The following is a 24837-nucleotide window of genomic DNA, read 5'->3' as shown; positions in this document are numbered from 1 at the left end:
TTCCAGAAACTCTGGATGCTCTGTTGATGACAGTTCTGCGGTGTGCATGTGTTCAAGCTGTGCGCAACGCGTTTTGAATCTGCATAACCACACCCTCCATCCCCGTGAAGGTTCAGTGTGACAAAGCAAGCTCCATTTCCAGCTCCCTGTTCCAAAAATCCATTTAATATATGGTCCCCAAATAGGGGACGTATCAGATATTAAACTAATAAGAACAGACACTACGCTTGATATTGATCCATTTGGCCGAGAAGAGATGATCAGAAATGGTTTGCCACTTGGGCCGCACCAAGGCCTACAACCGACACCCACTGTTAAGACGTAGCAAAAGATTGCCGCAGGGAAGACATTTCCAGAAACTCTGGATGCTCTGTTGATGACAGTTCTGCGGTGTGCATGTGTTCAAGCTGTGCGCAACGCATTTTGAATCTGCATAACCACACCCTCCATCCCCGTGAAGGTTCCGTGCGACAAAGCAAGCTCCATTTCCAGCTCCCTGTTCCAAAAATCCATTTAATATATGGTCCCCAAATAGGGGACGTATCAGATATTAAACTAATAAGAACAGACACTACGCTTGATCTTGAGCCATTTGGCCGAGAAGAGATGATCAGAAATGGTTTGCCACTTGGGCCGCACCAAGGCCTACAACCGACACCCACTGTGGAGACGTAGCAAAAGATTGCCGCAGGGAAGACATTTCCAGAAACTCTGGATGCTCTGTCGATGACAGTTCTGCGGTGTGCATGTGTTCAAGCTGTGCGCAACGCGTTTTGAATCTGCATAACCACACCCTCCATCCCCGTGAAGGTTCCGTGTGACAAAGCAAGCTCCATTTCCAGCTCCCTGTTCCAAAAATCCATTTAATATATGGTCCCCAAATAGGGGACGTATCAGATATTAAACTAATAAGAACAGACACTACGCTTGATCTTGATCCATTTGGCCGAGAAGAGATGATCAGAAATGGTTTGCCACTTGGGCCGCACCAAGGCCTACAACCGACACCCACTGTTAAGACGTAGCAAAAGATTGCCGCAGGGAAGACATTTCCAGAAACTCTGGATGCTCTGTTGATGACAGTTCTGCGGTGTGCATGTGTTCAAGCTGTGCGCAACGCGTTTTGAATCTGCATAACCACACCCTCCATCCCCGTGAAGGTTCCGTGTGACAAAGCAAGCTCCATTTCCAGCTCCCTGTTCCAAAAATCCATTTAATATATGGTCCCCAAATAGGGGACGTAACAGATATTAAACTAATAAGAACAGACACTACGCTTGATCTTGAGCCATTTGGCCGAGAAGAGATGATCAGAAATGGTTTGACACTTGGGCCGCACCAAGGCCTACAACCGACACCCACTGTGGAGACGTAGCAAAAGATTGCCGCAGGGAAGACATTTCCAGAAACTCTGGATGCTCTGTCGATGACAGTTCTGCGGTGTGCATGTGTTCAAGCTGTGCGCAACGCGTTTTGAATCTGCATAACCACACCCTCCATCCCCGTGAAGGTTCCGTGTGACAAAGCAAGCTCCATTTCCAGCTCCCTGTTCCAAAAATCCATTTAATATATGGTCCCCAAATAGGGGACGTATCAGATATTAAACTAATAAGAACAGACACTACGCTTGATCTTGAGCCATTTGGCCGAGAAGAGATGATCAGAAATGGTTTGCCACTTGGGCCGCACCAAGGCCTACAACCGACACCCACTGTGGAGACGTAGCAAAAGATTGCCGCAGGGAAGACATTTCCAGAAACTCTGGATGCTCTGTCGATGACAGTTCTGCGGTGTGCATGTGTTCAAGCTCTGCGCAACGCGTTTTGAATCTGCATAACCACACCCTCCATCCCCGTGAAGGTTCCGTGCGACAAAGCAAGCTCCATTTCCAGCTCCCTGTTCCAAAAATCCATTTAATATATGGTCCCCAAATAGGGGACGTATCAGATATTAAACTAATAAGGACAGACACTACACTTGATCTTGAGCCATTTGGCCGAGAAGAGTTGATCAGAAATGGTTTGCCACTTGGGCCGCACCAAGGCCTACAACCGACACCCACTGTGGAGACGTAGCAAAAGATTGCCGCAGGGAAGACATTTCCAGAAACTCTGGATGCTCTGTCGATGACAGTTCTGCGGTGTGCATGTGTTCAAGCTGTGCGCAACGCGTTTTGAATCTGCATAACCACACCCTCCATCCCCATGAAGGTTCCGTGTGACAAAGCAAGCTCCATTTCCAGCTCCCTGTTCCAAAAATCCATTTAATATATGGTCCCCAAATAGGGGACGTATCAGATATTAAACTAATAAGAACAGACACTACGCTTGATCTTGAGCCATTTGGCCGAGAAGAGATGATCAGAAATGGTTTGCCACTTGGGCCGCACCAAGGCCTACAACCGACACCCACTGTGGAGACGTAGCAAAAGATTGCCGCAGGGAAGACATTTCCAGAAACTCTGGATGCTCTGTCGATGACAGTTCTGCGGTGTGCATGTGTTCAAGCTGTGCGCAACGCGTTTTGAATCTGCATAACCACACCCTCCATCCCCGTGAAGGTTCCGTGTGACAAAGCAAGCTCCATTTCCAGCTCCCTGTTCCAAAAATCCATTTAATATATGGTCCCCAAATAGGGGACGTATCAGATATTAAACTAATAAGAACAGACACTACGCTTGATCTTGAGCCATTTGGCCGAGAAGAGATGATCAGAAATGGTTTGCCACTTGGGCCGCACCAAGGCCTACAACCGACATCCACTGTGAGACGTAGCAAAAGATTGCCGCAGGGAAGACATTTCCAGAAACTCTGGATGCTCTATCGATGACAGTTCTGCGGTGTGCATGTGTTCAAGCTGTGCGCAACGCGTTTTGAATCTGCATAACCACACCCTCCATCCCCGTGAAGGTTCCGTGCGACAAAGCAAGCTCCATTTCCAGCTCCCTGTTCCAAAAATCCATTTAATATATGGTCCCCAAATAGGGGACGTATCAGATATTAAACTAATAAGAACAGACACTACACTTGATCTTGAGCCATTTGGCCGAGAAGAGATGATCAGAAATGGTTTGCCACTTGGGCCGCACCAAGGCCTACAACCGACACCCACTGTGGAGACGTAGCAAAAGATTGCCGCAGGGAAGACATTTCCAAAAACTCTGGATGATCTGTCGATGACAGTTCTGCGGTGTGCATGTGTTCAAGCTGTGCGAAACGCGTTTTGAATCTGCATAACCACACCCTCCACCCCCGTGATGGTTCCGTGCGACAAAGCAAGCTCCATTTCCAGCTCCCTGTTCCAAAAATCCATTTAATATATGGTCCCCAAATAGGGGACGTATCAGATATTAAACTAATAAGAACAGACACTACGCTTGATCTTGAGCCATTTGGCCGAGAAGAGATGATCAGAAATGATTTGCCACTTGGGCCGCACCAAGGTCTACAACCGACACCCACTGTGGAGACGTAGCAAAAGATTGCCGCAGGGAAGACATTTCCAGAAACTCTGGATGCTCTGTCGATGACAGTTCTGCGGTGTGCATGTGTTCAAGCTGTGCGCAACGCGTTTTGAATCTGCATAACCACACCCTCCATCCCCGTGAAGGTTCCGTGTGACAAAGCAAGCTCCATTTCCAGCTCCCTGTTCCAAAAATCCATTTAATATATGGTCCCCAAATAGGGGACGTATCAGATATTAAACTAATAAGAACAGACACTACGCTTGATCTTGAGCCATTTGGCCGAGAAGAGATGATCAGAAATGGTTTGCCACTTGGGCCGCACCAAGGCCTACAACCGACACCCACTGTGGAGACGTAGCAAAAGATTGCCGCAGGGAAGACATTTCCAGAAACTCTGGATGCTCTGTCGATGACAGTTCTGCGGTGTGCATGTGTTCAAGCTGTGCGCAACGCGTTTTGAATCTGCATAACCACACCCTCCATCCCCGTGAAGGTTCCGTGTGACAAAGCAAGCTCCATTTCCAGCTCCCTGTTCCAAAAATCCATGTAATATATGGTCCCCAAATACGGGACGTATCAGATATTAAACTAATAACAGACACTACGCTTGATCTTGATCCATTTGGCCGAGAAGAGATGATCAGAAATGGTTTGCCACTTGGGCCGCACCAAGGCCTACAACCGACACCCACTGTTAAGACGTAGCAAAAGATTGCCGCAGGGAAGACATTTCCAGAAACTCTGGATGCTCTGTCGATGACAGTTCTGCGGTGTGCATGTGTTCAAGCTGTGCGCAACGCGTTTTGAATCTGCATAACCACACCCTCCATCCCCGTGAAGGTTCCGTGTGACAAAGCAAGCTCCATTTCCAGCTCCCTGTTCCAAAAATCCATTTAATATATGGTCCCCAAATAGGGGACGTAACAGATATTAAACTAATAAGAACAGACACTACGCTTGATCTTGAGCCATTTGGCCGAGAAGAGATGATCAGAAATGGTTTGACACTTGGGCCGCACCAAGGCCTACAACCGACAACCACTGTGGAGACGTAGCAAAAGATTGCCGCAGGGAAGACATTTCCAGAAACTCTGGATGCTCTGTCGATGACAGTTCTGCGGTGTGCATGTGTTCAAGCTGTGCGCAACGCGTTTTGAATCTGCATAACCACACCCTCCATCCCCGTGAAGGTTCCGTGTGACAAAGCAAGCTCCATTTCCAGCTCCCTGTTCCAAAAATCCATTTAATATATGGTCCCCAAATAGGGGACGTATCAGATATTAAACTAATAAGAACAGACACTACGCTTGATCTTGAGCCATTTGGCCGAGAAGAGATGATCAGAAATGGTTTGCCACTTGGGCCGCACCAAGGCCTACAACCGACACCCACTGTGGAGACGTAGCAAAAGATTGCCGCAGGGAAGACATTTCCAGAAACTCTGGATGCTCTGTCGATGACAGTTCTGCGGTGTGCATGTGTTCAAGCTCTGCGCAACGCGTTTTGAATCTGCATAACCACACCCTCCATCCCCGTGAAGGTTCCGTGCGACAAAGCAAGCTCCATTTCCAGCTCCCTGTTCCAAAAATCCATTTAATATATGGTCCCCAAATAGGGGACGTATCAGATATTAAACTAATAAGGACAGACACTACACTTGATCTTGAGCCATTTGGCCGAGAAGAGTTGATCAGAAATGGTTTGCCACTTGGGCCGCACCAAGGCCTACAACCGACACCCACTGTGGAGACGTAGCAAAAGATTGCCGCAGGGAAGACATTTCCAGAAACTCTGGATGATCTGTCGATGACAGTTCTGCGGTGTGCATGTGTTCAAGCTGTGCGCAACGCGTTTTGAATCTGCATAACCACACCCTCCACCCCCGTGATGGTTCCGTGCGACAAAGCAAGCTCCATTTCCAGCTCCCTGTTCCAAAAATCCATTTAATATATGGTCCCCAAATAGGGGACGTATCAGATATTAAACTAATAAGAACAGACACTACGCTTGATCTTGAGCCATTTGGCCGAGAAGAGATGATCAGAAATGATTTGCCACTTGGGCCGCACCAAGGCCTACAACCGACACCCACTGTGGAGACGTAGCAAAAGATTGCCGCAGGGAAGACATTTCCAGAAACTCTGGATGCTCTGTCGATGACAGTTCTGCGGTGTGCATGTGTTCAAGCTGTGCGCAACGCGTTTTGAATCTGCATAACCACACCCTCCACCCCCGTGAAGGTTCCGTGTGACAAAGCAAGCTCCATTTCCAGCTCCCTGTTCCAAAAATCCATTTAATATATGGTCCCCAAATAGGGGACGTATCAGATATTAAACTAATAAGAACAGACACTACGCTTGATCTTGAGCCATTTGGCCGAGAAGAGATGATCAGAAATGGTTTGCCACTTGGGCCGCACCAAGGCCTACAACCGACACCCACTGTGGAGACGTAGCAAAAGATTGCCGCAGGGAAGACATTTCCAGAAACTCTGGATGCTCTGTCGATGACAGTTCTGCGGTGTGCATGTGTTCAAGCTGTGCGCAACGCGTTTTGAATCTGCATAACCACACCCTCCATCCCCGTGAAGGTTCCGTGTGACAAAGCAAGCTCCATTTCCAGCTCCCTGTTCCAAAAATCCATTTAATATATGGTCCCCAAATAGGGGACGTATCAGATATTAAACTAATAAGAACAGACACTACGCTTGATCTTGAGCCATTTGGCCGAGAAGAGATGATCAGAAATGGTTTGCCACTTGGGCCGCACCAAGGCCTACAACCGACATCCACTGTGGAGACGTAGCAAAAGATTGCCGCAGGGAAGACATTTCCAGAAACTCTGGATGCTCTATCGATGACAGTTCTGCGGTGTGCATGTGTTCAAGCTGTGCGCAACGCGTTTTGAATCTGCATAACCACACCCTCCATCCCCGTGAAGGTTCCGTGCGACAAAGCAAGCTCCATTTCCAGCTCCCTGTTCCAAAAATCCATTTAATATATGGTCCCCAAATAGGGGACGTATCAGATATTAAACTAATAAGAACAGACACTACACTTGATCTTGAGCCATTTGGCCGAGAAGAGATGATCAGAAATGGTTTGCCACTTGGGCCGCACCAAGGCCTACAACCGACACCCACTGTGGAGACGTAGCAAAAGATTGCCGCAGGGAAGACATTTCCAAAAACTCTGGATGATCTGTCGATGACAGTTCTGCGGTGTGCATGTGTTCAAGCTGTGCGAAACGCGTTTTGAATCTGCATAACCACACCCTCCACCCCCGTGATGGTTCCGTGCGACAAAGCAAGCTCCATTTCCAGCTCCCTGTTCCAAAAATCCATTTAATATATGGTCCCCAAATAGGGGACGTATCAGATATTAAACTAATAAGAACAGACACTACGCTTGATCTTGAGCCATTTGGCCGAGAAGAGATGATCAGAAATGATTTGCCACTTGGGCCGCACCAAGGTCTACAACCGACACCCACTGTGGAGACGTAGCAAAAGATTGCCGCAGGGAAGACATTTCCAGAAACTCTGGATGCTCTGTCGATGACAGTTCTGCGGTGTGCATGTGTTCAAGCTGTGCGCAACGCGTTTTGAATCTGCATAACCACACCCTCCATCCCCGTGAAGGTTCCGTGTGACAAAGCAAGCTCCATTTCCAGCTCCCTGTTCCAAAAATCCATTTAATATATGGTCCCCAAATAGGGGACGTATCAGATATTAAACTAATAAGAACAGACACTACGCTTGATCTTGAGCCATTTGGCCGAGAAGAGATGATCAGAAATGGTTTGCCACTTGGGCCGCACCAAGGCCTACAACCGACATCCACTGTGGAGACGTAGCAAAAGATTGCCGCAGGGAAGACATTTCCAGAAACTCTGGATGCTCTATCGATGACAGTTCTGCGGTGTGCATGTGTTCAAGCTGTGCGCAACGCGTTTTGAATCTGCATAACCACACCCTCCATCCCCGTGAAGGTTCCGTGCGACAAAGCAAGCTCCATTTCCAGCTCCCTGTTCCAAAAATCCATTTAATATATGGTCCCCAAATAGGGGACGTATCAGATATTAAACTAATAAGAACAGACACTACACTTGATCTTGAGCCATTTGGCCGAGAAGAGATGATCAGAAATGGTTTGCCACTTGGGCCGCACCAAGGCCTACAACCGACACCCACTGTGGAGACGTAGCAAAAGATTGCCGCAGGGAAGACATTTCCAAAAACTCTGGATGATCTGTCGATGACAGTTCTGCGGTGTGCATGTGTTCAAGCTGTGCGAAACGCGTTTTGAATCTGCATAACCACACCCTCCACCCCCGTGATGGTTCCGTGCGACAAAGCAAGCTCCATTTCCAGCTCCCTGTTCCAAAAATCCATTTAATATATGGTCCCCAAATAGGGGACGTATCAGATATTAAACTAATAAGAACAGACACTACGCTTGATCTTGAGCCATTTGGCCGAGAAGAGATGATCAGAAATGATTTGCCACTTGGGCCGCACCAAGGTCTACAACCGACACCCACTGTGGAGACGTAGCAAAAGATTGCCGCAGGGAAGACATTTCCAGAAACTCTGGATGCTCTGTCGATGACAGTTCTGCGGTGTGCATGTGTTCAAGCTGTGCGCAACGCGTTTTGAATCTGCATAACCACACCCTCCATCCCCGTGAAGGTTCCGTGTGACAAAGCAAGCTCCATTTCCAGCTCCCTGTTCCAAAAATCCATTTAATATATGGTCCCCAAATAGGGGACGTATCAGATATTAAACTAATAAGAACAGACACTACGCTTGATCTTGAGCCATTTGGCCGAGAAGAGATGATCAGAAATGGTTTGCCACTTGGGCCGCACCAAGGCCTACAACCGACACCCACTGTGGAGACGTAGCAAAAGATTGCCGCAGGGAAGACATTTCCAGAAACTCTGGATGCTCTGTCGATGACAGTTCTGCGGTGTGCATGTGTTCAAGCTGTGCGCAACGCGTTTTGAATCTGCATAACCACACCCTCCATCCCCGTGAAGGTTCCGTGTGACAAAGCAAGCTCCATTTCCAGCTCCCTGTTCCAAAAATCCATGTAATATATGGTCCCCAAATACGGGACGTATCAGATATTAAACTAATAACAGACACTACGCTTGATCTTGATCCATTTGGCCGAGAAGAGATGATCAGAAATGGTTTGCCACTTGGGCCGCACCAAGGCCTACAACCGACACCCACTGTTAAGACGTAGCAAAAGATTGCCGCAGGGAAGACATTTCCAGAAACTCTGGATGCTCTGTCGATGACAGTTCTGCGGTGTGCATGTGTTCAAGCTGTGCGCAACGCGTTTTGAATCTGCATAACCACACCCTCCATCCCCGTGAAGGTTCCGTGTGACAAAGCAAGCTCCATTTCCAGCTCCCTGTTCCAAAAATCCATTTAATATATGGTCCCCAAATAGGGGACGTAACAGATATTAAACTAATAAGAACAGACACTACGCTTGATCTTGAGCCATTTGGCCGAGAAGAGATGATCAGAAATGGTTTGCCACTTGGGCCGCACCAAGGCCTACAACCGACACCCACTGTGGAGACGTAGCAAAAGATTGCCGCAGGGAAGACATTTCCAGAAACTCTGGATGCTCTGTCGACGACAGTTCTGCGGTGTGCATGTGTTCAAGCTGTGCGCAACGCGTTTTGAATCTGCATAACCACACCCTCCATCCCCGTGAAGGTTCCGTGTGACAAAGCAAGCTCCATTTCCAGCTCCCTGTTCCAAAAATCCAATTAATATATGGTCCCCAAATAGGGGACGTATCAGATATTAAACTAATAAGAACAGACACTACGCTTGATCTTGAGCCATTTGGCCGAGAAGAGATGATCAGAAATGGTTTGCCACTTGGGCCGCACCAAGGCCTACAACCGACACCCACTGTGGAGACGTAGCAAAAGATTGCCGCAGGGAAGACATTTCCAGAAACTCTGGATGCTCTGTCGACGACAGTTCTGCGGTGTGCATGTGTTCAAGCTGTGCGCAACGCGTTTTGAATCTGCATAACCACACCCTCCATCCCCGTGAAGGTTCCGTGTGACAAAGCAAGCTCCATTTCCAGCTCCCTGTTCCAAAAATCCATTTAATATATGGTCCCCAAATAGGGGACGTATCAGATATTAAACTAATAAGAACAGACACTACGCTTGATCTTGAGCCATTTGGCCGAGAAGAGATGATCAGAAATGGTTTGCCACTTGGGCCGCACCAAGGCCTACAACCGACACCAACTGTGGAGACGTAGCAAAAGATTGCCGCAGGGAAGACATTTCCAGAAACTCTGGATGCTCTGTCGATGACAGTTCTGCGGTGTGCATGTGTTCAAGCTGTGCGCAACGCGTTTTGAATCTGCATAACCACACCCTCCATCCCCGTGAAGGTTCCGTGTGACAAAGCAAGCTCCATTTCCAGCTCCCTGTTCCAAAAATCCATTTAATATATGGTCCCCAAATAGGGGACGTATCAGATATTAAACTAATAAGAACAGACACTACGCTTGATCTTGAGCCATTTGGCCGAGAAGAGATGATCAGAAATGGTTTGCCACTTGGGCCGCACCAAGGCCTACAACCGACATCCACTGTGAGACGTAGCAAAAGATTGCCGCAGGGAAGACATTTCCAGAAACTATGGATGCTCTATCGATGACAGTTCTGCGGTGTGCATGTGTTCAAGCTGTGCGCAACGCGTTTTGAATCTGCATAACCACACCCTCCATCCCCGTGAAGGTTCCGTGTGACAAAGCAAGCTCCATTTCCAGCTCCCTGTTCCAAAAATCCATTTAATATATGGTCCCCAAATAGGGGACGTATCAGATATTAAACTAATAAGAACAGACACTACGCTTGATCTTGAGCCATTTGGCCGAGAAGAGATGATCAGAAATGGTTTGCCACTTGGGCCGCACCAAGGCCTACAACCGACATCCACTGTGAGACGTAGCAAAAGATTGCCGCAGGGAAGACATTTCCAGAAACTATGGATGCTCTATCGATGACAGTTCTGCGGTGTGCATGTGTTCAAGCTGTGCGCAACGCGTTTTGAATCTGCATAACCACACCCTCCATCCCCGTGAAGGTTCCGTGCGACAAAGCAAGCTCCATTTCCAGCTCCCTGTTCCAAAAATCCATTTAATATATGGTCCCCAAATAGGGGACGTATCAGATATTAAACTAATAAGAACAGACACTACACTTGATCTTGAGCCATTTGGCCGAGAAGAGTTGATCAGAAATGGTTTGCCACTTGGGCCGCACCAAGGCCTACAACCGACACCCACTGTGGAGACGTAGCAAAAGATTGCCGCAGGGAGGACATTTCCAGAAACTCTGGATGCTCTGTTGATGACAGTTCTGCGGTGTGCATGTGTTCAAGCTGTGCGCAACGCGTTTTGAATCTGCATAACCACACCCTCCATCCCCGTGAAGGTTCCGTGTGACAAAGCAAGCTCCATTTCCAGCTCCCTGTTCCAAAAATCCATTTAATATATGGTCCCCAAATAGGGGACGTATCAGATATTAAACTAATAAGAACAGACACTACGCTTGATCTTGAGCCATTTGGCCGAGAAGAGATGATCAGAAATGGTTTGCCACTTGGGCCGCACCAAGGCCTACAACCGACACCCACTGTGGAGACGTAGCAAAAGATTGCCGCAGGGAAGACATTTCCAGAAACTCTGGATGATCTGTCGATGACAGTTCTGCGGTGTGCATGTGTTCAAGCTGTGCGAAACGCATTTTGAATCTGCATAACCACACCCTCCACCCCCGTGAAGGTTCCGTGCGACAAAGCAAGCTCCATTTCCAGCTCCCTGTTCCAAAAATCCATTTAATATATGGTCCCCAAATAGGGGACGTATCAGATATTAAACTAATAAGAACAGACACTACGCTTGATCTTGAGCCATTTGGCCGAGAAGAGATGATCAGAAATGGTTTGCCACTTGGGCCGCACCAAGGCCTACAACCGACACCCACTGTGGAGACGTAGCAAAAGATTGCCGCAGGGAAGACATTTCCAGAAACTCTGGATGCTCTGTTGATGACAGTTCTGCGGTGTGCATGTGTTCAAGCTGTGCGCAACGCGTTTTGAATCTGCATAACCACACCCTCCATCCCCGTGAAGGTTCAGTGTGACAAAGCAAGCTCCATTTCCAGCTCCCTGTTCCAAAAATCCATTTAATATATGGTCCCCAAATAGGGGACGTATCAGATATTAAACTAATAAGAACAGACACTACGCTTGATATTGATCCATTTGGCCGAGAAGAGATGATCAGAAATGGTTTGCCACTTGGGCCGCACCAAGGCCTACAACCGACACCCACTGTTAAGACGTAGCAAAAGATTGCCGCAGGGAAGACATTTCCAGAAACTCTGGATGCTCTGTTGATGACAGTTCTGCGGTGTGCATGTGTTCAAGCTGTGCGCAACGCATTTTGAATCTGCATAACCACACCCTCCATCCCCGTGAAGGTTCCGTGTGACAAAGCAAGCTCCATTTCCAGCTCCCTGTTCCAAAAATCCATTTAATATATGGTCCCCAAATAGGGGACGTAACAGATATTAAACTAATAAGAACAGACACTACGCTTGATCTTGAGCCATTTGGCCGAGAAGAGATGATCAGAAATGGTTTGCCACTTGGGCCGCACCAAGGCCTACAACCGACACCCACTGTGGAGACGTAGCAAAAGATTGCCGCAGGGAAGACATTTCCAGAAACTCTGGATGCTCTGTCGATGACAGTTCTGCGGTGTGCATGTGTTCAAGCTGTGCGCAACGCGTTTTGAATCTGCATAACCACACCCTCCATCCCCGTGAAGGTTCCGTGTGACAAAGCAAGCTCCATTTCCAGCTCCCTGTTCCAAAAATCCATTTAATATATGGTCCCCAAATAGGGGACGTATCAGATATTAAACTAATAAGAACAGACACTACGCTTGATCTTGAGCCATTTGGCCGAGAAGAGATGATCAGAAATGGTTTGCCACTTGGGCCGCACCAAGGCCTACAACCGACACCCACTGTGGAGACATAGCAAAAGATTGCCGCAGGGAAGACATTTCCAGAAACTCTGGATGCTCTGTCGATGACAGTTCTGCGGTGTGCATGTGTTCAAGCTCTGCGCAACGCGTTTTGAATCTGCATAACCACACCCTCCATCCCCGTGAAGGTTCCGTGCGACAAAGCAAGCTCCATTTCCAGCTCCCTGTTCCAAAAATCCATTTAATATATGGTCCCCAAATAGGGGACGTATCAGATATTAAACTAATAAGGACAGACACTACACTTGATCTTGAGCCATTTGGCCGAGAAGAGTTGATCAGAAATGGTTTGCCACTTGGGCCGCACCAAGGCCTACAACCGACACCCACTGTGGAGACGTAGCAAAAGATTGCCGCAGGGAAGACATTTCCAGAAACTCTGGATGCTCTGTCGATGACAGTTCTGCGGTGTGCATGTGTTCAAGCTGTGCGCAACGCGTTTTGAATCTGCATAACCACACCCTCCATCCCCGTGAAGGTTCCGTGTGACAAAGCAAGCTCCATTTCCAGCTCCCTGTTCCAAAAATCCATTTAATATATGGTCCCCAAATAGGGGACGTATCAGATATTAAACTAATAAGAACAGACACTACGCTTGATCTTGAGCCATTTGGCCAAGAAGAGATGATCAGAAATGGTTTGCCACTTGGGCCGCACCAAGGCCTACAACCGACACCCACTGTGGAGACGTAGCAAAAGATTGCCGCAGGGAAGACATTTCCAGAAACTCTGGATGATCTGTCGATGACAGTTCTGCGGTGTGCATGTGTTCAAGCTGTGTGAAACGCGTTTTGAATCTGCATAACCACACCCTCCACCCCCGTGATGGTTCCGTGCGACAAAGCAAGCTCCATTTCCAGCTCCCTGTTCCAAAAATCCATTTAATATATGGTCCCCAAATAGGGGACGTATCAGATATTAAACTAATAAGAACAGACACTACGCTTGATCTTGAGCCATTTGGCCGAGAAGAGATGATCAGAAATGATTTGCCACTTGGGCCGCACCAAGGCCTACAACCGACACCCACTGTGGAGACGTAGCAAAAGATTGCCGCAGGGAAGACATTTCCAGAAACTCTGGATGCTCTGTCGATGACAGTTCTGCGGTGTGCATGTGTTCAAGCTGTGCGCAACGCGTTTTGAATCTGCATAACCACACCCTCCATCCCCGTGAAGGTTCCGTGTGACAAAGCAAGCTCCATTTCCAGCTCCCTGTTCCAAAAATCCATTTAATATATGGTCCCCAAATAGGGGACGTATCAGATATTAAACTAATAAGAACAGACACTACGCTTGATCTTGAGCCATTTGGCCGAGAAGAGATGATCAGAAATGGTTTGCCACTTGGGCCGCACCAAGGCCTACAACCGACACCCACTGTGGAGACGTAGCAAAAGATTGCCGCAGGGAAGACATTTCCAGAAACTCTGGATGCTCTGTCGATGACAGTTCTGCGGTGTGCATGTGTTCAAGCTGTGCGCAACGCGTTTTGAATCTGCATAACCACACCCTCCATCCCCGTGAAGGTTCCGTGTGACAAAGCAAGCTCCATTTCCAGCTCCCTGTTCCAAAAATCCATTTAATATATGGTCCCCAAATAGGGGACGTATCAGATATTAAACTAATAAGAACAGACACTACGCTTGATCTTGAGCCATTTGGCCGAGAAGAGATGATCAGAAATGGTTTGCCACTTGGGCCGCACCAAGGCCTACAACCGACACCCACTGTGGAGACGTAGCAAAAGATTGCCGCAGGGAAGACATTTCCAGAAACTCTGGATGATCTGTCGATGACAGTTCTGCGGTGTGCATGTGTTCAAGCTGTGCGCAACGCGTTTTGAATCTGCATAACCACACCCTCCATCCCCGTGAAGGTTCCGTGTGACAAAGCAAGCTCCATTTCCAGCTCCCTGTTCCAAAAATCCATTTAATATATGGTCCCCAAATAGGGGACGTATCAGATATTAAACTAATAAGAACAGACACTACACTTGATCTTGAGCCATTTGGCCGAGAAGAGTTGATCAGAAATGGTTTGCCACTTGGGCCGCACCAAGGCCTACAACCGACACCCACTGTGGAGACGTAGCAAAAGATTGCCGCAGGGAAGACATTTCCAGAAACTCTGGATGCTCTGTTGATGACAGTTCTGCGGTGTGCATGTGTTCAAGCTGTGCGCAACGCGTTTTGAATCTGCATAACCACACCCTCCATCCCCGTGAAGGTTCCGTGTGACAAAGCAAGCTCCATTTCCAGCTCCCTGTTCCAAAAATCCATTTAATATATGGTCCCCAAATAGGGGACGTATCAGATATTAAACTAATAAGAACAGACACTACGCTTGATCTTGAGCCATTTGGCCGAGAAGAGATGATCAGAAATGGTTTGCCACTTGGGCCGCACCAAGGCCTACAACCGACACCCACTGTGGAGACGTAGCAAAAGATTGCCGCAGGGAAGACATTTCCAGAAACTCTGGATGATCTGTCGATGACAGTTCTGCGGTGTGCATGTGTTCAAGCTGTGCGAAACGCATTTTGAATCTGCATAACCACACCCTCCACCCCCGTGAAGGTTCCGTGCGACAAAGCAAGCTCCATTTCCAGCTCCCTGTTCCAAAAATCCATTTAATATATGGTCCCCAAATAGGGGACGTATCAGATATTAAACTAATAAGAACAGACACTACGCTTGATCTTGAGCCATTTGGCCGAGAAGAGATGATCAGAAATGGTTTGCCACTTGGGCCGCACCAAGGCCTACAACCGACACCCACTGTGGAGACGTAGCAAAAGATTGCCGCAGGGAAGACATTTCCAGAAACTCTGGATGCTCTGTTGATGACAGTTCTGCGGTGTGCATGTGTTCAAGCTGTGCGCAACGCGTTTTGAATCTGCATAACCACACCCTCCATCCCCGTGAAGGTTCAGTGTGACAAAGCAAGCTCCATTTCCAGCTCCCTGTTCCAAAAATCCATTTAATATATGGTCCCCAAATAGGGGACGTATCAGATATTAAACTAATAAGAACAGACACTACGCTTGATCTTGATCCATTTGGCCGAGAAGAGATGATCAGAAATGGTTTGCCACTTGGGCCGCACCAAGGCCTACAACCGACACCCACTGTTAAGACGTAGCAAAAGATTGCCGCAGGGAAGACATTTCCAGAAACTCTGGATGCTCTGTTGATGACAGTTCTGCGGTGTGCATGTGTTCAAGCTGTGCGCAACGCGTTTTGAATCTGCATAACCACACCCTCCATCCCCGTGAAGGTTCCGTGTGACAAAGCAAGCTCCATTTCCAGCTCCCTGTTCCAAAAATCCATTTAATATATGGTCCCCAAATAGGGGACGTAACAGATATTAAACTAATATGAACAGACACTACGCTTGATCTTGAGCCATTTGGCCGAGAAGAGATGATCAGAAATGGTTTGCCACTTGGGCCGCACCAAGGCCTACAACCGACACCCACTGTGGAGACGTAGCAAAAGATTGCCGCAGGGAAGACATTTCCAGAAACTCTGGATGCTCTGTCGATGACAGTTCTGCGGTGTGCATGTGTTCAAGCTGTGCGCAACGCGTTTTGAATCTGCATAACCACACCCTCCATCCCCGTGAAGGTTCCGTGTGACAAAGCAAGCTCCATTTCCAGCTCCCTGTTCCAAAAATCCATTTAATATATGGTCCCCAAATAGGGGACGTATCAGATATTAAACTAATAAGAACAGACACTACGCTTGATCTTGAGCCATTTGGCCGAGAAGAGATGATCAGAAATGGTTTGCCACTTGGGCCGCACCAAGGCCTACAACCGACACCCACTGTGGAGACGTAGCAAAAGATTGCCACAGGGAAGACATTTCCAGAAACTCTGGATGCTCTGTCGATGACAGTTCTGCGGTGTGCATGTGTTCAAGCTCTGCGCAACGCGTTTTGAATCTGCATAACCACACCCTCCATCCCCGTGAAGGTTCCGTGCGACAAAGCAAGCTCCATTTCCAGCTCCCTGTTCCAAAAATCCATTTAATATATGGTCCCCAAATAGGGGACGTATCAGATATTAAACTAATAAGGACAGACACTACACTTGATCTTGAGCCATTTGGCCGAGAAGAGTTGATCAGAAATGGTTTGCCACTTGGGCCGCACCAAGGCCTACAACCGACACCCACTGTGGAGACGTAGCAAAAGATTGCCGCAGGGAAGACATTTCCAGAAACTCTGGATGCTCTGTCGATGACAGTTCTGCGGTGTGCATGTGTTCAAGCTGTGCGCAACGCGTTTTGAATCTGCATAACCACACCCTCCATCCCCGTGAAGGTTCCGTGTGACAAAGCAAGCTCCATTTCCAGCTCCCTGTTCCAAAAATCCATTTAATATATGGTCCCCAAATAGGGGACGTATCAGATATTAAACTAATAAGAACAGACACTACGCTTGGTCTTGAGCCATTTGGCCAAGAAGAGATGATCAGAAATGGTTTGCCACTTGGGCCGCACCAAGGCCTACAACCGACACCCACTGTGGAGACGTAGCAAAAGATTGCCGCAGGGAAGACATTTCCAGAAACTCTGGATGATCTGTCGATGACAGTTCTGCGGTGTGCATGTGTTCAAGCTGTGTGAAACGCGTTTTGAATCTCCATAACCACACCCTCCACCCCCGTGATGGTTCCGTGCGACAAAGCAAGCTCCATTTCCAGCTCCCTGTTCCAAAAATCCATTTAATATATGGTCCCCAAATAGGGGACGTATCAGATATTAAACTAATAAGAACAGACACTACGCTTGATCTTGAGCCATTTGGCCGAGAAGAGATGATCAGAAATGATTTGCCACTTGGGCCGCACCAAGGCCTACAACCGACACCCACTGTGGAGACGTAGCAAAAGATTGCCGCAGGGAAGACATTTCCAGAAACTCTGGATGCTCTGTCGATGACAGTTCTGCGGTGTGCATGTGTTCAAGCTGTGCGCAACGCGTTTTGAATCTGCATAACCACACCCTCCATCCCCGTGAAGGTTCCGTGTGACAAAGCAAGCTCCATTTCCAGCTCCCTGTTCCAAAAATCCATTTAATATATGGTCCCCAAATAGGGGACGTATCAGATATTAAACTAATAAGAACAGACACTACGCTTGATCTTGAGCCATTTGGCCGAGAAGAGATGATCAGAAATGGTTTGCCACTTGGGCCGCACCAAGGCCTACAACCGACACCCACTGTGGAGACGTAGCAAAAGATTGCCGCAGGGAAGACATTTCCAGAAACTCTGGATGCTCTGTCGATGACAGTTCTGCGGTGTGCATGTGTTCAAGCTGTGCGCAACGCGTTTTGAATCTGCATAACCACACCCTCCATCCCCGTGAAGGTTCCGTGTGACAAAGCAAGCTCCATTTCCAGCTCCCTGTTCCAAAAATCCATTTAATATATGGTCCCCAAATAGGGGACGTATCAGATATTAAACTAATAAGAACAGACACTACGCTTGATCTTGAGCCATTTGGCCGAGAAGAGATGATCAGAAATGGTTTGCCACTTGGGCCGCACCAAGGCCTACAACCGACATCCACTGTGAGACGTAGCAAAAGATTGCCGCAGGGAAGACATTTCCAGAAACTCTGGATGCTCTATCGATGACAGTTCTGCGGTGTGCATGTGTTCAAGCTGTGCGCAACGCATTTTGAATCTGCATAACCACACCCTCCATCCCCGTGAAGGTTCCGTGCGACAAAGCAAGCTCCATTTCCAGCTCCCTGTTCCAAAAATCCATTTAATATATGGTCCCCAAATAGGGGACGTATCAGATATTAAACTAATAAGAACAGGCACTACACTTGATCTTGAGCCATTTGGCCGAGAAGAGTTGATCAGAAATGGTTTGCCACTTGGGCCGCACCAAGGCCTACAACCGACACCCACTGTGGAGACGTAGCAAAAGATTGCCGCAGGGAAGACATTTCCAGAAACTCTGGATGCTCTGTTGATGACAGTTCTGCGGTGTGCATGTGTTCAAGCTGTGCGCAACGCGTTTTGAATCTGCATAACCACACCCTCCATCCCCGTGAAGGTTCCGTGTGACAAAGCAAGCTCCATTTCCAGCTCCCTGTTCCAAAAATCCATTTAATATATGGTCCCCAAATAGGGGACGTATCAGATATTAAACTAATAAGAACAGACACTACGCTTGATCTTGAGCCATTTGGCCGAGAAGAGATGATCAGAAATGGTTTGCCACTTGGGCCGCACCAAGGCCTACAACCGACACCCACTGTGGAGACGTAGCAAAAGATTGCCGCAGGGAAGACATTTCCAGAAACTCTGGATGATCTGTCGATGACAGTTCTGCGGTGTGCATGTGTTCAAGCTGTGCGAAACGCATTTTGAATCTGCATAACCACACCCTCCACCCCCGTGAAGGTTCCGTGCGACAAAGCAAGCTCCATTTCCAGCTCCCTGTTCCAAAAATCCATTTAATATATGGTCCCCAAATAGGGGACGTATCAGATATTAAACTAATAAGAACAGACACTACGCTTGATCTTGAGCCATTTGGCCGAGAAGAGATGATCAGAAATGGTTTGCCACTTGGGCCGCACCAAGGCCTACAACCGACACCCACTGTGGAGACGTAGCAAAAGATTGCCGCAGGGAAGACATTTCCAGAAACTCTGGATGCTCTGTCGATGACAGTTCTGCGGTTTGCATGTGTTCAAGCTGAGCGCAACGCGTTTTGAATCTGCATAACCACACCCTCCATCCCCGTGAAGGTTCCGTGTGACAAAGCAAGCTCCATTTCCAGCTCCCTGTTCCAAAAATCCATTTAATATATGGTCCCCAAATAGGGGACGTAACAGATATTAAACTAATAAGAACAGACACTACGCTTGATCTTGAGCCATTTGGCCGAGAAGAGATGATCAGAAATGGTTTGCCACTTGGGCCGCACCAAGGCCTACAACCGACACCCACTGTGGAGACGTAGCAAAAGATTGCCGCAGGGAAGACATTTCCAGAAACTCTGGATGCTCTGTCGATGACAGTTCTGCGGTGTGCATGTGTTCAAGCTGTGCGCAACGCATTTTGAATCTGCATAACCACACCCTCCACCCCCGTGAAGGTTCCGTGCGACAAAGCAAGCTCCATTTCCAGCTCCCTGTTCCAAAAATCCATTTAATATATGGTCCCCAAATAGGGGACGTATCAGATATTAAACTAATAAGAACAGACACTACGCTTGATCTTGAGCCATTTGGCCGAGAAGAGATGATCAGAAATGGTTTGCCACTTGGGCCGCACCAAGGCCTACAACCGACACCCACTGTGGAGACGTAGCAAAAGATTGCCGCAGGGAAGACATTTCCAGAAACTCTGGATGCTCTGTTGATGACAGTTCTGCGGTGTGCATGTGTTCAAGCTGTGCGCAACGCGTTTTGAATCTGCATAACCACACCCTCCATCCCCGTGAAGGTTCAGTGTGACAAAGCAAGCTCCATTTCCAGCTCCCTGTTCCAAAAATCCATTTAATATATGGTCCCCAAATAGGGGACGTATCAGATATTAAACTAATAAGAACAGACACTACGCTTGATATTGATCCATTTGGCCGAGAAGAGATGATCAGAAATGGTTTGCCACTTGGGCCGCACCAAGGCCTACAACCGACACCCACTGTTAAGACGTAGCAAAAGATTGCCGCAGGGAAGACATTTCCAGAAACTCTGGATGCTCTGTTGATGACAGTTCTGCGGTGTGCATGTGTTCAAGCTGTGCGCAACGCATTTTGAATCTGCATAACCACACCCTCCATCCCCGTGAAGGTTCCGTGTGACAAAGCAAGCTCCATTTCCAGCTCCCTGTTCCAAAAATCCATTTAATATATGGTCCCCAAATAGGGGACGTAACAGATATTAAACTAATAAGAACAGACACTACGCTTGATCTTGAGCCATTTGGCCGAGAAGAGATGATCAGAAATGGTTTGCCACTTGGGCCGCACCAAGGCCTACAACCGACACCCACTGTGGAGACGTAGCAAAAGATTGCCGCAGGGAAGACATTTCCAGAAACTCTGGATGCTCTGTCGATGACAGTTCTGCGGTGTGCATGTGTTCAAGCTGTGCGCAACGCGTTTTGAATCTGCATAACCACACCCTCCATCCCCGTGAAGGTTCCGTGTGACAAAGCAAGCTCCATTTCCAGCTCCCTGTTCCAAAAATCCATTTAATATATGGTCCCCAAATAGGGGACGTATCAGATATTAAACTAATAAGAACAGACACTACGCTTGATCTTGAGCCATTTGGCCGAGAAGAGATGATCAGAAATGGTTTGCCACTTGGGCCGCACCAAGGCCTACAACCGACACCCACTGTGGAGACATAGCAAAAGATTGCCGCAGGGAAGACATTTCCAGAAACTCTGGATGCTCTGTCGATGACAGTTCTGCGGTGTGCATGTGTTCAAGCTCTGCGCAACGCGTTTTGAATCTGCATAACCACACCCTCCATCCCCGTGAAGGTTCCGTGCGACAAAGCAAGCTCCATTTCCAGCTCCCTGTTCCAAAAATCCATTTAATATATGGTCCCCAAATAGGGGACGTATCAGATATTAAACTAATAAGGACAGACACTACACTTGATCTTGAGCCATTTGGCCGAGAAGAGTTGATCAGAAATGGTTTGCCACTTGGGCCGCACCAAGGCCTACAACCGACACCCACTGTGGAGACGTAGCAAAAGATTGCCGCAGGGAAGACATTTCCAGAAACTCTGGATGCTCTGTCGATGACAGTTCTGCGGTGTGCATGTGTTCAAGCTGTGCGCAACGCGTTTTGAATCTGCATAACCACACCCTCCATCCCCGTGAAGGTTCCGTGTGACAAAGCAAGCTCCATTTCCAGCTCCCTGTTCCAAAAATCCATTTAATATATGGTCCCCAAATAGGGGACGTATCAGATATTAAACTAATAAGAACAGACACTACGCTTGATCTTGAGCCATTTGGCCAAGAAGAGATGATCAGAAATGGTTTGCCACTTGGGCCGCACCAAGGCCTACAACCGACACCCACTGTGGAGACGTAGCAAAAGATTGCCGCAGGGAAGACATTTCCAGAAACTCTGGATGATCTGTCGATGACAGTTCTGCGGTGTGCATGTGTTCAAGCTGTGTGAAACGCGTTTTGAATCTGCATAACCACACCCTCCACCCCCGTGATGGTTCCGTGCGACAAAGCAAGCTCCATTTCCAGCTCCCTGTTCCAAAAATCCATTTAATATATGGTCCCCAAATAGGGGACGTATCAGATATTAAACTAATAAGAACAGACACTACGCTTGATCTTGAGCCATTTGGCCGAGAAGAGATGATCAGAAATGATTTGCCACTTGGGCCGCACCAAGGCCTACAACCGACACCCACTGTGGAGACGTAGCAAAAGATTGCCGCAGGGAAGACATTTCCAGAAACTCTGGATGCTCTGTCGATGACAGTTCTGCGGTGTGCATGTGTTCAAGCTGTGCGCAACGCGTTTTGAATCTGCATAACCACACCCTCCATCCCCGTGAAGGTTCCGTGTGACAAAGCAAGCTCCATTTCCAGCTCCCTGTTCCAAAAATCCATTTAATATATGGTCCCCAAATAGGGGACGTATCAGATATTAAACTAATAAGAACAGACACTACGCTTGATCTTGAGCCATTTGGCCGAGAAGAGATGATCAGAAATGGTTTGCCACTTGGGCCGCACCAAGGCCTACAACCGACACCCACTGTGGAGACGTAGCAAAAGATTGCCGCAGGGAAGACATTTCCAGAAACTCTGGATGCTCTGTCGATGACAGTTCTGCGGTGTGCATGTGTTCAAGCTGTGCGCAACGCGTTTTGAATCTGCATAACCACACCCTCCATCCCCGTGAAGGTTCCGTGTGACAAAGCAAGCTCCATTTCCAGCTCCCTGTTCCAAAAATCCATTTAATATATGGTCCCCAAATAGGGGACGTATCAGATATTAAACTAATAAGAACAGACACTACGCTTGATCTTGAGCCATTTGGCCGAGAAGAGATGATCAGAAATGGTTTGCCACTTGGGCCGCACCAAGGCCTACAACCGACACCCACTGTGGAGACGTAGCAAAAGATTGCCGCAGGGAAGACATTTCCAGAAACTCTGGATGATCTGTCGATGACAGTTCTGCGGTGTGCATGTGTTCAAGCTGTGCGCAACGCGTTTTGAATCTGCATAACCACACCCTCCATCCCCGTGAAGGTTCCGTGTGACAAAGCAAGCTCCATTTCCAGCTCCCTGTTCCAAAAATCCATTTAATATATGGTCCCCAAATAGGGGACGTATCAGATATTAAACTAATAAGAACAGACACTACACTTGATCTTGAGCCATTTGGCCGAGAAGAGTTGATCAGAAATGGTTTGCCACTTGGGCCGCACCAAGGCCTACAACCGACACCCACTGTGGAGACGTAGCAAAAGATTGCCGCAGGGAAGACATTTCCAGAAACTCTGGATGCTCTGTTGATGACAGTTCTGCGGTGTGCATGTGTTCAAGCTGTGCGCAACGCGTTTTGAATCTGCATAACCACACCCTCCATCCCCGTGAAGGTTCCGTGTGACAAAGCAAGCTCCATTTCCAGCTCCCTGTTCCAAAAATCCATTTAATATATGGTCCCCAAATAGGGGACGTATCAGATATTAAACTAATAAGAACAGACACTACGCTTGATCTTGAGCCATTTGGCCGAGAAGAGATGATCAGAAATGGTTTGCCACTTGGGCCGCACCAAGGCCTACAACCGACACCCACTGTGGAGACGTAGCAAAAGATTGCCGCAGGGAAGACATTTCCAGAAACTCTGGATGATCTGTCGATGACAGTTCTGCGGTGTGCATGTGTTCAAGCTGTGCGAAACGCATTTTGAATCTGCATAACCACACCCTCCACCCCCGTGAAGGTTCCGTGCGACAAAGCAAGCTCCATTTCCAGCTCCCTGTTCCAAAAATCCATTTAATATATGGTCCCCAAATAGGGGACGTATCAGATATTAAACTAATAAGAACAGACACTACGCTTGATCTTGAGCCATTTGGCCGAGAAGAGATGATCAGAAATGGTTTGCCACTTGGGCCGCACCAAGGCCTACAACCGACACCCACTGTGGAGACGTAGCAAAAGATTGCCGCAGGGAAGACATTTCCAGAAACTCTGGATGCTCTGTTGATGACAGTTCTGCGGTGTGCATGTGTTCAAGCTGTGCGCAACGCGTTTTGAATCTGCATAACCACACCCTCCATCCCCGTGAAGGTTCAGTGTGACAAAGCAAGCTCCATTTCCAGCTCCCTGTTCCAAAAATCCATTTAATATATGGTCCCCAAATAGGGGACGTATCAGATATTAAACTAATAAGAACAGACACTACGCTTGATCTTGATCCATTTGGCCGAGAAGAGATGATCAGAAATGGTTTGCCACTTGGGCCGCACCAAGGCCTACAACCGACACCCACTGTTAAGACGTAGCAAAAGATTGCCGCAGGGAAGACATTTCCAGAAACTCTGGATGCTCTGTTGATGACAGTTCTGCGGTGTGCATGTGTTCAAGCTGTGCGCAACGCGTTTTGAATCTGCATAACCACACCCTCCATCCCCGTGAAGGTTCCGTGTGACAAAGCAAGCTCCATTTCCAGCTCCCTGTTCCAAAAATCCATTTAATATATGGTCCCCAAATAGGGGACGTAACAGATATTAAACTAATATGAACAGACACTACGCTTGATCTTGAGCCATTTGGCCGAGAAGAGATGATCAGAAATGGTTTGCCACTTGGGCCGCACCAAGGCCTACAACCGACACCCACTGTGGAGACGTAGCAAAAGATTGCCGCAGGGAAGACATTTCCAGAAACTCTGGATGCTCTGTCGATGACAGTTCTGCGGTGTGCATGTGTTCAAGCTGTGCGCAACGCGTTTTGAATCTGCATAACCACACCCTCCATCCCCGTGAAGGTTCCGTGTGACAAAGCAAGCTCCATTTCCAGCTCCCTGTTCCAAAAATCCATTTAATATATGGTCCCCAAATAGGGGACGTATCAGATATTAAACTAATAAGAACAGACACTACGCTTGATCTTGAGCCATTTGGCCGAGAAGAGATGATCAGAAATGGTTTGCCACTTGGGCCGCACCAAGGCCTACAACCGACACCCACTGTGGAGACGTAGCAAAAGATTGCCACAGGGAAGA

The 24837-nt window shown here is 47.9% G+C and overlaps 71 pseudogenes; all 71 read right to left on the bottom strand.

The window, feature by feature from the left end:
• Window positions 1–84: 84 nt before the first annotated feature.
• On the bottom strand, window positions 85–258 carry LOC143792031 (U2 spliceosomal RNA; annotated as a pseudogene).
• Window positions 259–434: 176 nt separating this feature from the next.
• On the bottom strand, window positions 435–608 carry LOC143792124 (U2 spliceosomal RNA; annotated as a pseudogene).
• A 176-nt stretch (window positions 609–784) lies between these two features.
• On the bottom strand, window positions 785–958 carry LOC143791877 (U2 spliceosomal RNA; annotated as a pseudogene).
• A 176-nt stretch (window positions 959–1134) lies between these two features.
• LOC143791774 (U2 spliceosomal RNA) lies at window positions 1135–1308 on the bottom strand (annotated as a pseudogene).
• Window positions 1309–1484: 176 nt separating this feature from the next.
• Window positions 1485–1658, bottom strand: LOC143792389 (U2 spliceosomal RNA; annotated as a pseudogene).
• A 176-nt stretch (window positions 1659–1834) lies between these two features.
• On the bottom strand, window positions 1835–2008 carry LOC143791412 (U2 spliceosomal RNA; annotated as a pseudogene).
• Window positions 2009–2184: 176 nt separating this feature from the next.
• Window positions 2185–2358, bottom strand: LOC143792220 (U2 spliceosomal RNA; annotated as a pseudogene).
• A 176-nt stretch (window positions 2359–2534) lies between these two features.
• Window positions 2535–2708, bottom strand: LOC143792388 (U2 spliceosomal RNA; annotated as a pseudogene).
• Window positions 2709–2883: 175 nt separating this feature from the next.
• On the bottom strand, window positions 2884–3057 carry LOC143792431 (U2 spliceosomal RNA; annotated as a pseudogene).
• Window positions 3058–3195: 138 nt separating this feature from the next.
• Window positions 3196–3407, bottom strand: LOC143791256 (U2 spliceosomal RNA; annotated as a pseudogene).
• Window positions 3408–3583: 176 nt separating this feature from the next.
• On the bottom strand, window positions 3584–3757 carry LOC143792387 (U2 spliceosomal RNA; annotated as a pseudogene).
• Window positions 3758–3933: 176 nt separating this feature from the next.
• Window positions 3934–4104, bottom strand: LOC143792087 (U2 spliceosomal RNA; annotated as a pseudogene).
• A 176-nt stretch (window positions 4105–4280) lies between these two features.
• LOC143791773 (U2 spliceosomal RNA) lies at window positions 4281–4454 on the bottom strand (annotated as a pseudogene).
• A 176-nt stretch (window positions 4455–4630) lies between these two features.
• LOC143792386 (U2 spliceosomal RNA) lies at window positions 4631–4804 on the bottom strand (annotated as a pseudogene).
• A 176-nt stretch (window positions 4805–4980) lies between these two features.
• On the bottom strand, window positions 4981–5154 carry LOC143791411 (U2 spliceosomal RNA; annotated as a pseudogene).
• A 175-nt stretch (window positions 5155–5329) lies between these two features.
• On the bottom strand, window positions 5330–5504 carry LOC143791286 (U2 spliceosomal RNA; annotated as a pseudogene).
• A 176-nt stretch (window positions 5505–5680) lies between these two features.
• On the bottom strand, window positions 5681–5854 carry LOC143792154 (U2 spliceosomal RNA; annotated as a pseudogene).
• A 176-nt stretch (window positions 5855–6030) lies between these two features.
• LOC143792383 (U2 spliceosomal RNA) lies at window positions 6031–6204 on the bottom strand (annotated as a pseudogene).
• A 176-nt stretch (window positions 6205–6380) lies between these two features.
• LOC143792419 (U2 spliceosomal RNA) lies at window positions 6381–6554 on the bottom strand (annotated as a pseudogene).
• Window positions 6555–6692: 138 nt separating this feature from the next.
• On the bottom strand, window positions 6693–6904 carry LOC143791255 (U2 spliceosomal RNA; annotated as a pseudogene).
• A 176-nt stretch (window positions 6905–7080) lies between these two features.
• LOC143792382 (U2 spliceosomal RNA) lies at window positions 7081–7254 on the bottom strand (annotated as a pseudogene).
• Window positions 7255–7430: 176 nt separating this feature from the next.
• LOC143792408 (U2 spliceosomal RNA) lies at window positions 7431–7604 on the bottom strand (annotated as a pseudogene).
• Window positions 7605–7742: 138 nt separating this feature from the next.
• LOC143792540 (U2 spliceosomal RNA) lies at window positions 7743–7954 on the bottom strand (annotated as a pseudogene).
• A 176-nt stretch (window positions 7955–8130) lies between these two features.
• On the bottom strand, window positions 8131–8304 carry LOC143792381 (U2 spliceosomal RNA; annotated as a pseudogene).
• A 176-nt stretch (window positions 8305–8480) lies between these two features.
• On the bottom strand, window positions 8481–8651 carry LOC143792086 (U2 spliceosomal RNA; annotated as a pseudogene).
• Window positions 8652–8827: 176 nt separating this feature from the next.
• LOC143791772 (U2 spliceosomal RNA) lies at window positions 8828–9001 on the bottom strand (annotated as a pseudogene).
• Window positions 9002–9177: 176 nt separating this feature from the next.
• LOC143791356 (U2 spliceosomal RNA) lies at window positions 9178–9351 on the bottom strand (annotated as a pseudogene).
• A 176-nt stretch (window positions 9352–9527) lies between these two features.
• Window positions 9528–9701, bottom strand: LOC143792380 (U2 spliceosomal RNA; annotated as a pseudogene).
• A 176-nt stretch (window positions 9702–9877) lies between these two features.
• On the bottom strand, window positions 9878–10051 carry LOC143792379 (U2 spliceosomal RNA; annotated as a pseudogene).
• A 175-nt stretch (window positions 10052–10226) lies between these two features.
• LOC143792378 (U2 spliceosomal RNA) lies at window positions 10227–10400 on the bottom strand (annotated as a pseudogene).
• A 175-nt stretch (window positions 10401–10575) lies between these two features.
• On the bottom strand, window positions 10576–10749 carry LOC143791616 (U2 spliceosomal RNA; annotated as a pseudogene).
• Window positions 10750–10925: 176 nt separating this feature from the next.
• LOC143792377 (U2 spliceosomal RNA) lies at window positions 10926–11099 on the bottom strand (annotated as a pseudogene).
• A 176-nt stretch (window positions 11100–11275) lies between these two features.
• On the bottom strand, window positions 11276–11449 carry LOC143791979 (U2 spliceosomal RNA; annotated as a pseudogene).
• A 176-nt stretch (window positions 11450–11625) lies between these two features.
• Window positions 11626–11799, bottom strand: LOC143792030 (U2 spliceosomal RNA; annotated as a pseudogene).
• Window positions 11800–11975: 176 nt separating this feature from the next.
• LOC143791771 (U2 spliceosomal RNA) lies at window positions 11976–12149 on the bottom strand (annotated as a pseudogene).
• A 176-nt stretch (window positions 12150–12325) lies between these two features.
• LOC143792376 (U2 spliceosomal RNA) lies at window positions 12326–12499 on the bottom strand (annotated as a pseudogene).
• A 176-nt stretch (window positions 12500–12675) lies between these two features.
• Window positions 12676–12849, bottom strand: LOC143791409 (U2 spliceosomal RNA; annotated as a pseudogene).
• A 176-nt stretch (window positions 12850–13025) lies between these two features.
• Window positions 13026–13199, bottom strand: LOC143791332 (U2 spliceosomal RNA; annotated as a pseudogene).
• Window positions 13200–13337: 138 nt separating this feature from the next.
• LOC143792193 (U2 spliceosomal RNA) lies at window positions 13338–13549 on the bottom strand (annotated as a pseudogene).
• A 176-nt stretch (window positions 13550–13725) lies between these two features.
• On the bottom strand, window positions 13726–13899 carry LOC143792375 (U2 spliceosomal RNA; annotated as a pseudogene).
• A 176-nt stretch (window positions 13900–14075) lies between these two features.
• LOC143792374 (U2 spliceosomal RNA) lies at window positions 14076–14249 on the bottom strand (annotated as a pseudogene).
• A 176-nt stretch (window positions 14250–14425) lies between these two features.
• LOC143792140 (U2 spliceosomal RNA) lies at window positions 14426–14599 on the bottom strand (annotated as a pseudogene).
• Window positions 14600–14775: 176 nt separating this feature from the next.
• LOC143792372 (U2 spliceosomal RNA) lies at window positions 14776–14949 on the bottom strand (annotated as a pseudogene).
• A 176-nt stretch (window positions 14950–15125) lies between these two features.
• Window positions 15126–15299, bottom strand: LOC143791967 (U2 spliceosomal RNA; annotated as a pseudogene).
• A 176-nt stretch (window positions 15300–15475) lies between these two features.
• On the bottom strand, window positions 15476–15649 carry LOC143791611 (U2 spliceosomal RNA; annotated as a pseudogene).
• A 176-nt stretch (window positions 15650–15825) lies between these two features.
• On the bottom strand, window positions 15826–15999 carry LOC143792019 (U2 spliceosomal RNA; annotated as a pseudogene).
• A 176-nt stretch (window positions 16000–16175) lies between these two features.
• On the bottom strand, window positions 16176–16349 carry LOC143792371 (U2 spliceosomal RNA; annotated as a pseudogene).
• Window positions 16350–16525: 176 nt separating this feature from the next.
• LOC143791408 (U2 spliceosomal RNA) lies at window positions 16526–16699 on the bottom strand (annotated as a pseudogene).
• A 176-nt stretch (window positions 16700–16875) lies between these two features.
• LOC143791619 (U2 spliceosomal RNA) lies at window positions 16876–17049 on the bottom strand (annotated as a pseudogene).
• A 138-nt stretch (window positions 17050–17187) lies between these two features.
• LOC143792216 (U2 spliceosomal RNA) lies at window positions 17188–17399 on the bottom strand (annotated as a pseudogene).
• Window positions 17400–17575: 176 nt separating this feature from the next.
• On the bottom strand, window positions 17576–17749 carry LOC143792370 (U2 spliceosomal RNA; annotated as a pseudogene).
• Window positions 17750–17925: 176 nt separating this feature from the next.
• LOC143792369 (U2 spliceosomal RNA) lies at window positions 17926–18099 on the bottom strand (annotated as a pseudogene).
• A 175-nt stretch (window positions 18100–18274) lies between these two features.
• LOC143791301 (U2 spliceosomal RNA) lies at window positions 18275–18448 on the bottom strand (annotated as a pseudogene).
• Window positions 18449–18624: 176 nt separating this feature from the next.
• On the bottom strand, window positions 18625–18798 carry LOC143792368 (U2 spliceosomal RNA; annotated as a pseudogene).
• A 176-nt stretch (window positions 18799–18974) lies between these two features.
• LOC143791956 (U2 spliceosomal RNA) lies at window positions 18975–19148 on the bottom strand (annotated as a pseudogene).
• A 176-nt stretch (window positions 19149–19324) lies between these two features.
• Window positions 19325–19498, bottom strand: LOC143791809 (U2 spliceosomal RNA; annotated as a pseudogene).
• Window positions 19499–19674: 176 nt separating this feature from the next.
• On the bottom strand, window positions 19675–19848 carry LOC143791697 (U2 spliceosomal RNA; annotated as a pseudogene).
• A 176-nt stretch (window positions 19849–20024) lies between these two features.
• LOC143792029 (U2 spliceosomal RNA) lies at window positions 20025–20198 on the bottom strand (annotated as a pseudogene).
• A 176-nt stretch (window positions 20199–20374) lies between these two features.
• LOC143791769 (U2 spliceosomal RNA) lies at window positions 20375–20548 on the bottom strand (annotated as a pseudogene).
• A 176-nt stretch (window positions 20549–20724) lies between these two features.
• LOC143792366 (U2 spliceosomal RNA) lies at window positions 20725–20898 on the bottom strand (annotated as a pseudogene).
• Window positions 20899–21074: 176 nt separating this feature from the next.
• Window positions 21075–21248, bottom strand: LOC143791407 (U2 spliceosomal RNA; annotated as a pseudogene).
• Window positions 21249–21424: 176 nt separating this feature from the next.
• LOC143791331 (U2 spliceosomal RNA) lies at window positions 21425–21598 on the bottom strand (annotated as a pseudogene).
• A 138-nt stretch (window positions 21599–21736) lies between these two features.
• Window positions 21737–21948, bottom strand: LOC143792192 (U2 spliceosomal RNA; annotated as a pseudogene).
• A 176-nt stretch (window positions 21949–22124) lies between these two features.
• LOC143792365 (U2 spliceosomal RNA) lies at window positions 22125–22298 on the bottom strand (annotated as a pseudogene).
• A 176-nt stretch (window positions 22299–22474) lies between these two features.
• On the bottom strand, window positions 22475–22648 carry LOC143792364 (U2 spliceosomal RNA; annotated as a pseudogene).
• Window positions 22649–22824: 176 nt separating this feature from the next.
• On the bottom strand, window positions 22825–22998 carry LOC143792138 (U2 spliceosomal RNA; annotated as a pseudogene).
• A 176-nt stretch (window positions 22999–23174) lies between these two features.
• Window positions 23175–23348, bottom strand: LOC143792363 (U2 spliceosomal RNA; annotated as a pseudogene).
• Window positions 23349–23524: 176 nt separating this feature from the next.
• On the bottom strand, window positions 23525–23698 carry LOC143791945 (U2 spliceosomal RNA; annotated as a pseudogene).
• Window positions 23699–23874: 176 nt separating this feature from the next.
• LOC143791610 (U2 spliceosomal RNA) lies at window positions 23875–24048 on the bottom strand (annotated as a pseudogene).
• Window positions 24049–24224: 176 nt separating this feature from the next.
• LOC143792018 (U2 spliceosomal RNA) lies at window positions 24225–24398 on the bottom strand (annotated as a pseudogene).
• Window positions 24399–24574: 176 nt separating this feature from the next.
• Window positions 24575–24748, bottom strand: LOC143792362 (U2 spliceosomal RNA; annotated as a pseudogene).
• Window positions 24749–24837: the final 89 nt, after the last annotated feature.

This window comes from Ranitomeya variabilis, unplaced genomic scaffold (genome assembly GCF_051348905.1).
Source record: "Ranitomeya variabilis isolate aRanVar5 unplaced genomic scaffold, aRanVar5.hap1 Scaffold_69, whole genome shotgun sequence".
Classification (NCBI taxonomy): Eukaryota; Metazoa; Chordata; class Amphibia; order Anura; family Dendrobatidae; genus Ranitomeya; species Ranitomeya variabilis.
This window is presented reverse-complemented; position numbering and strand designations above follow the sequence as displayed.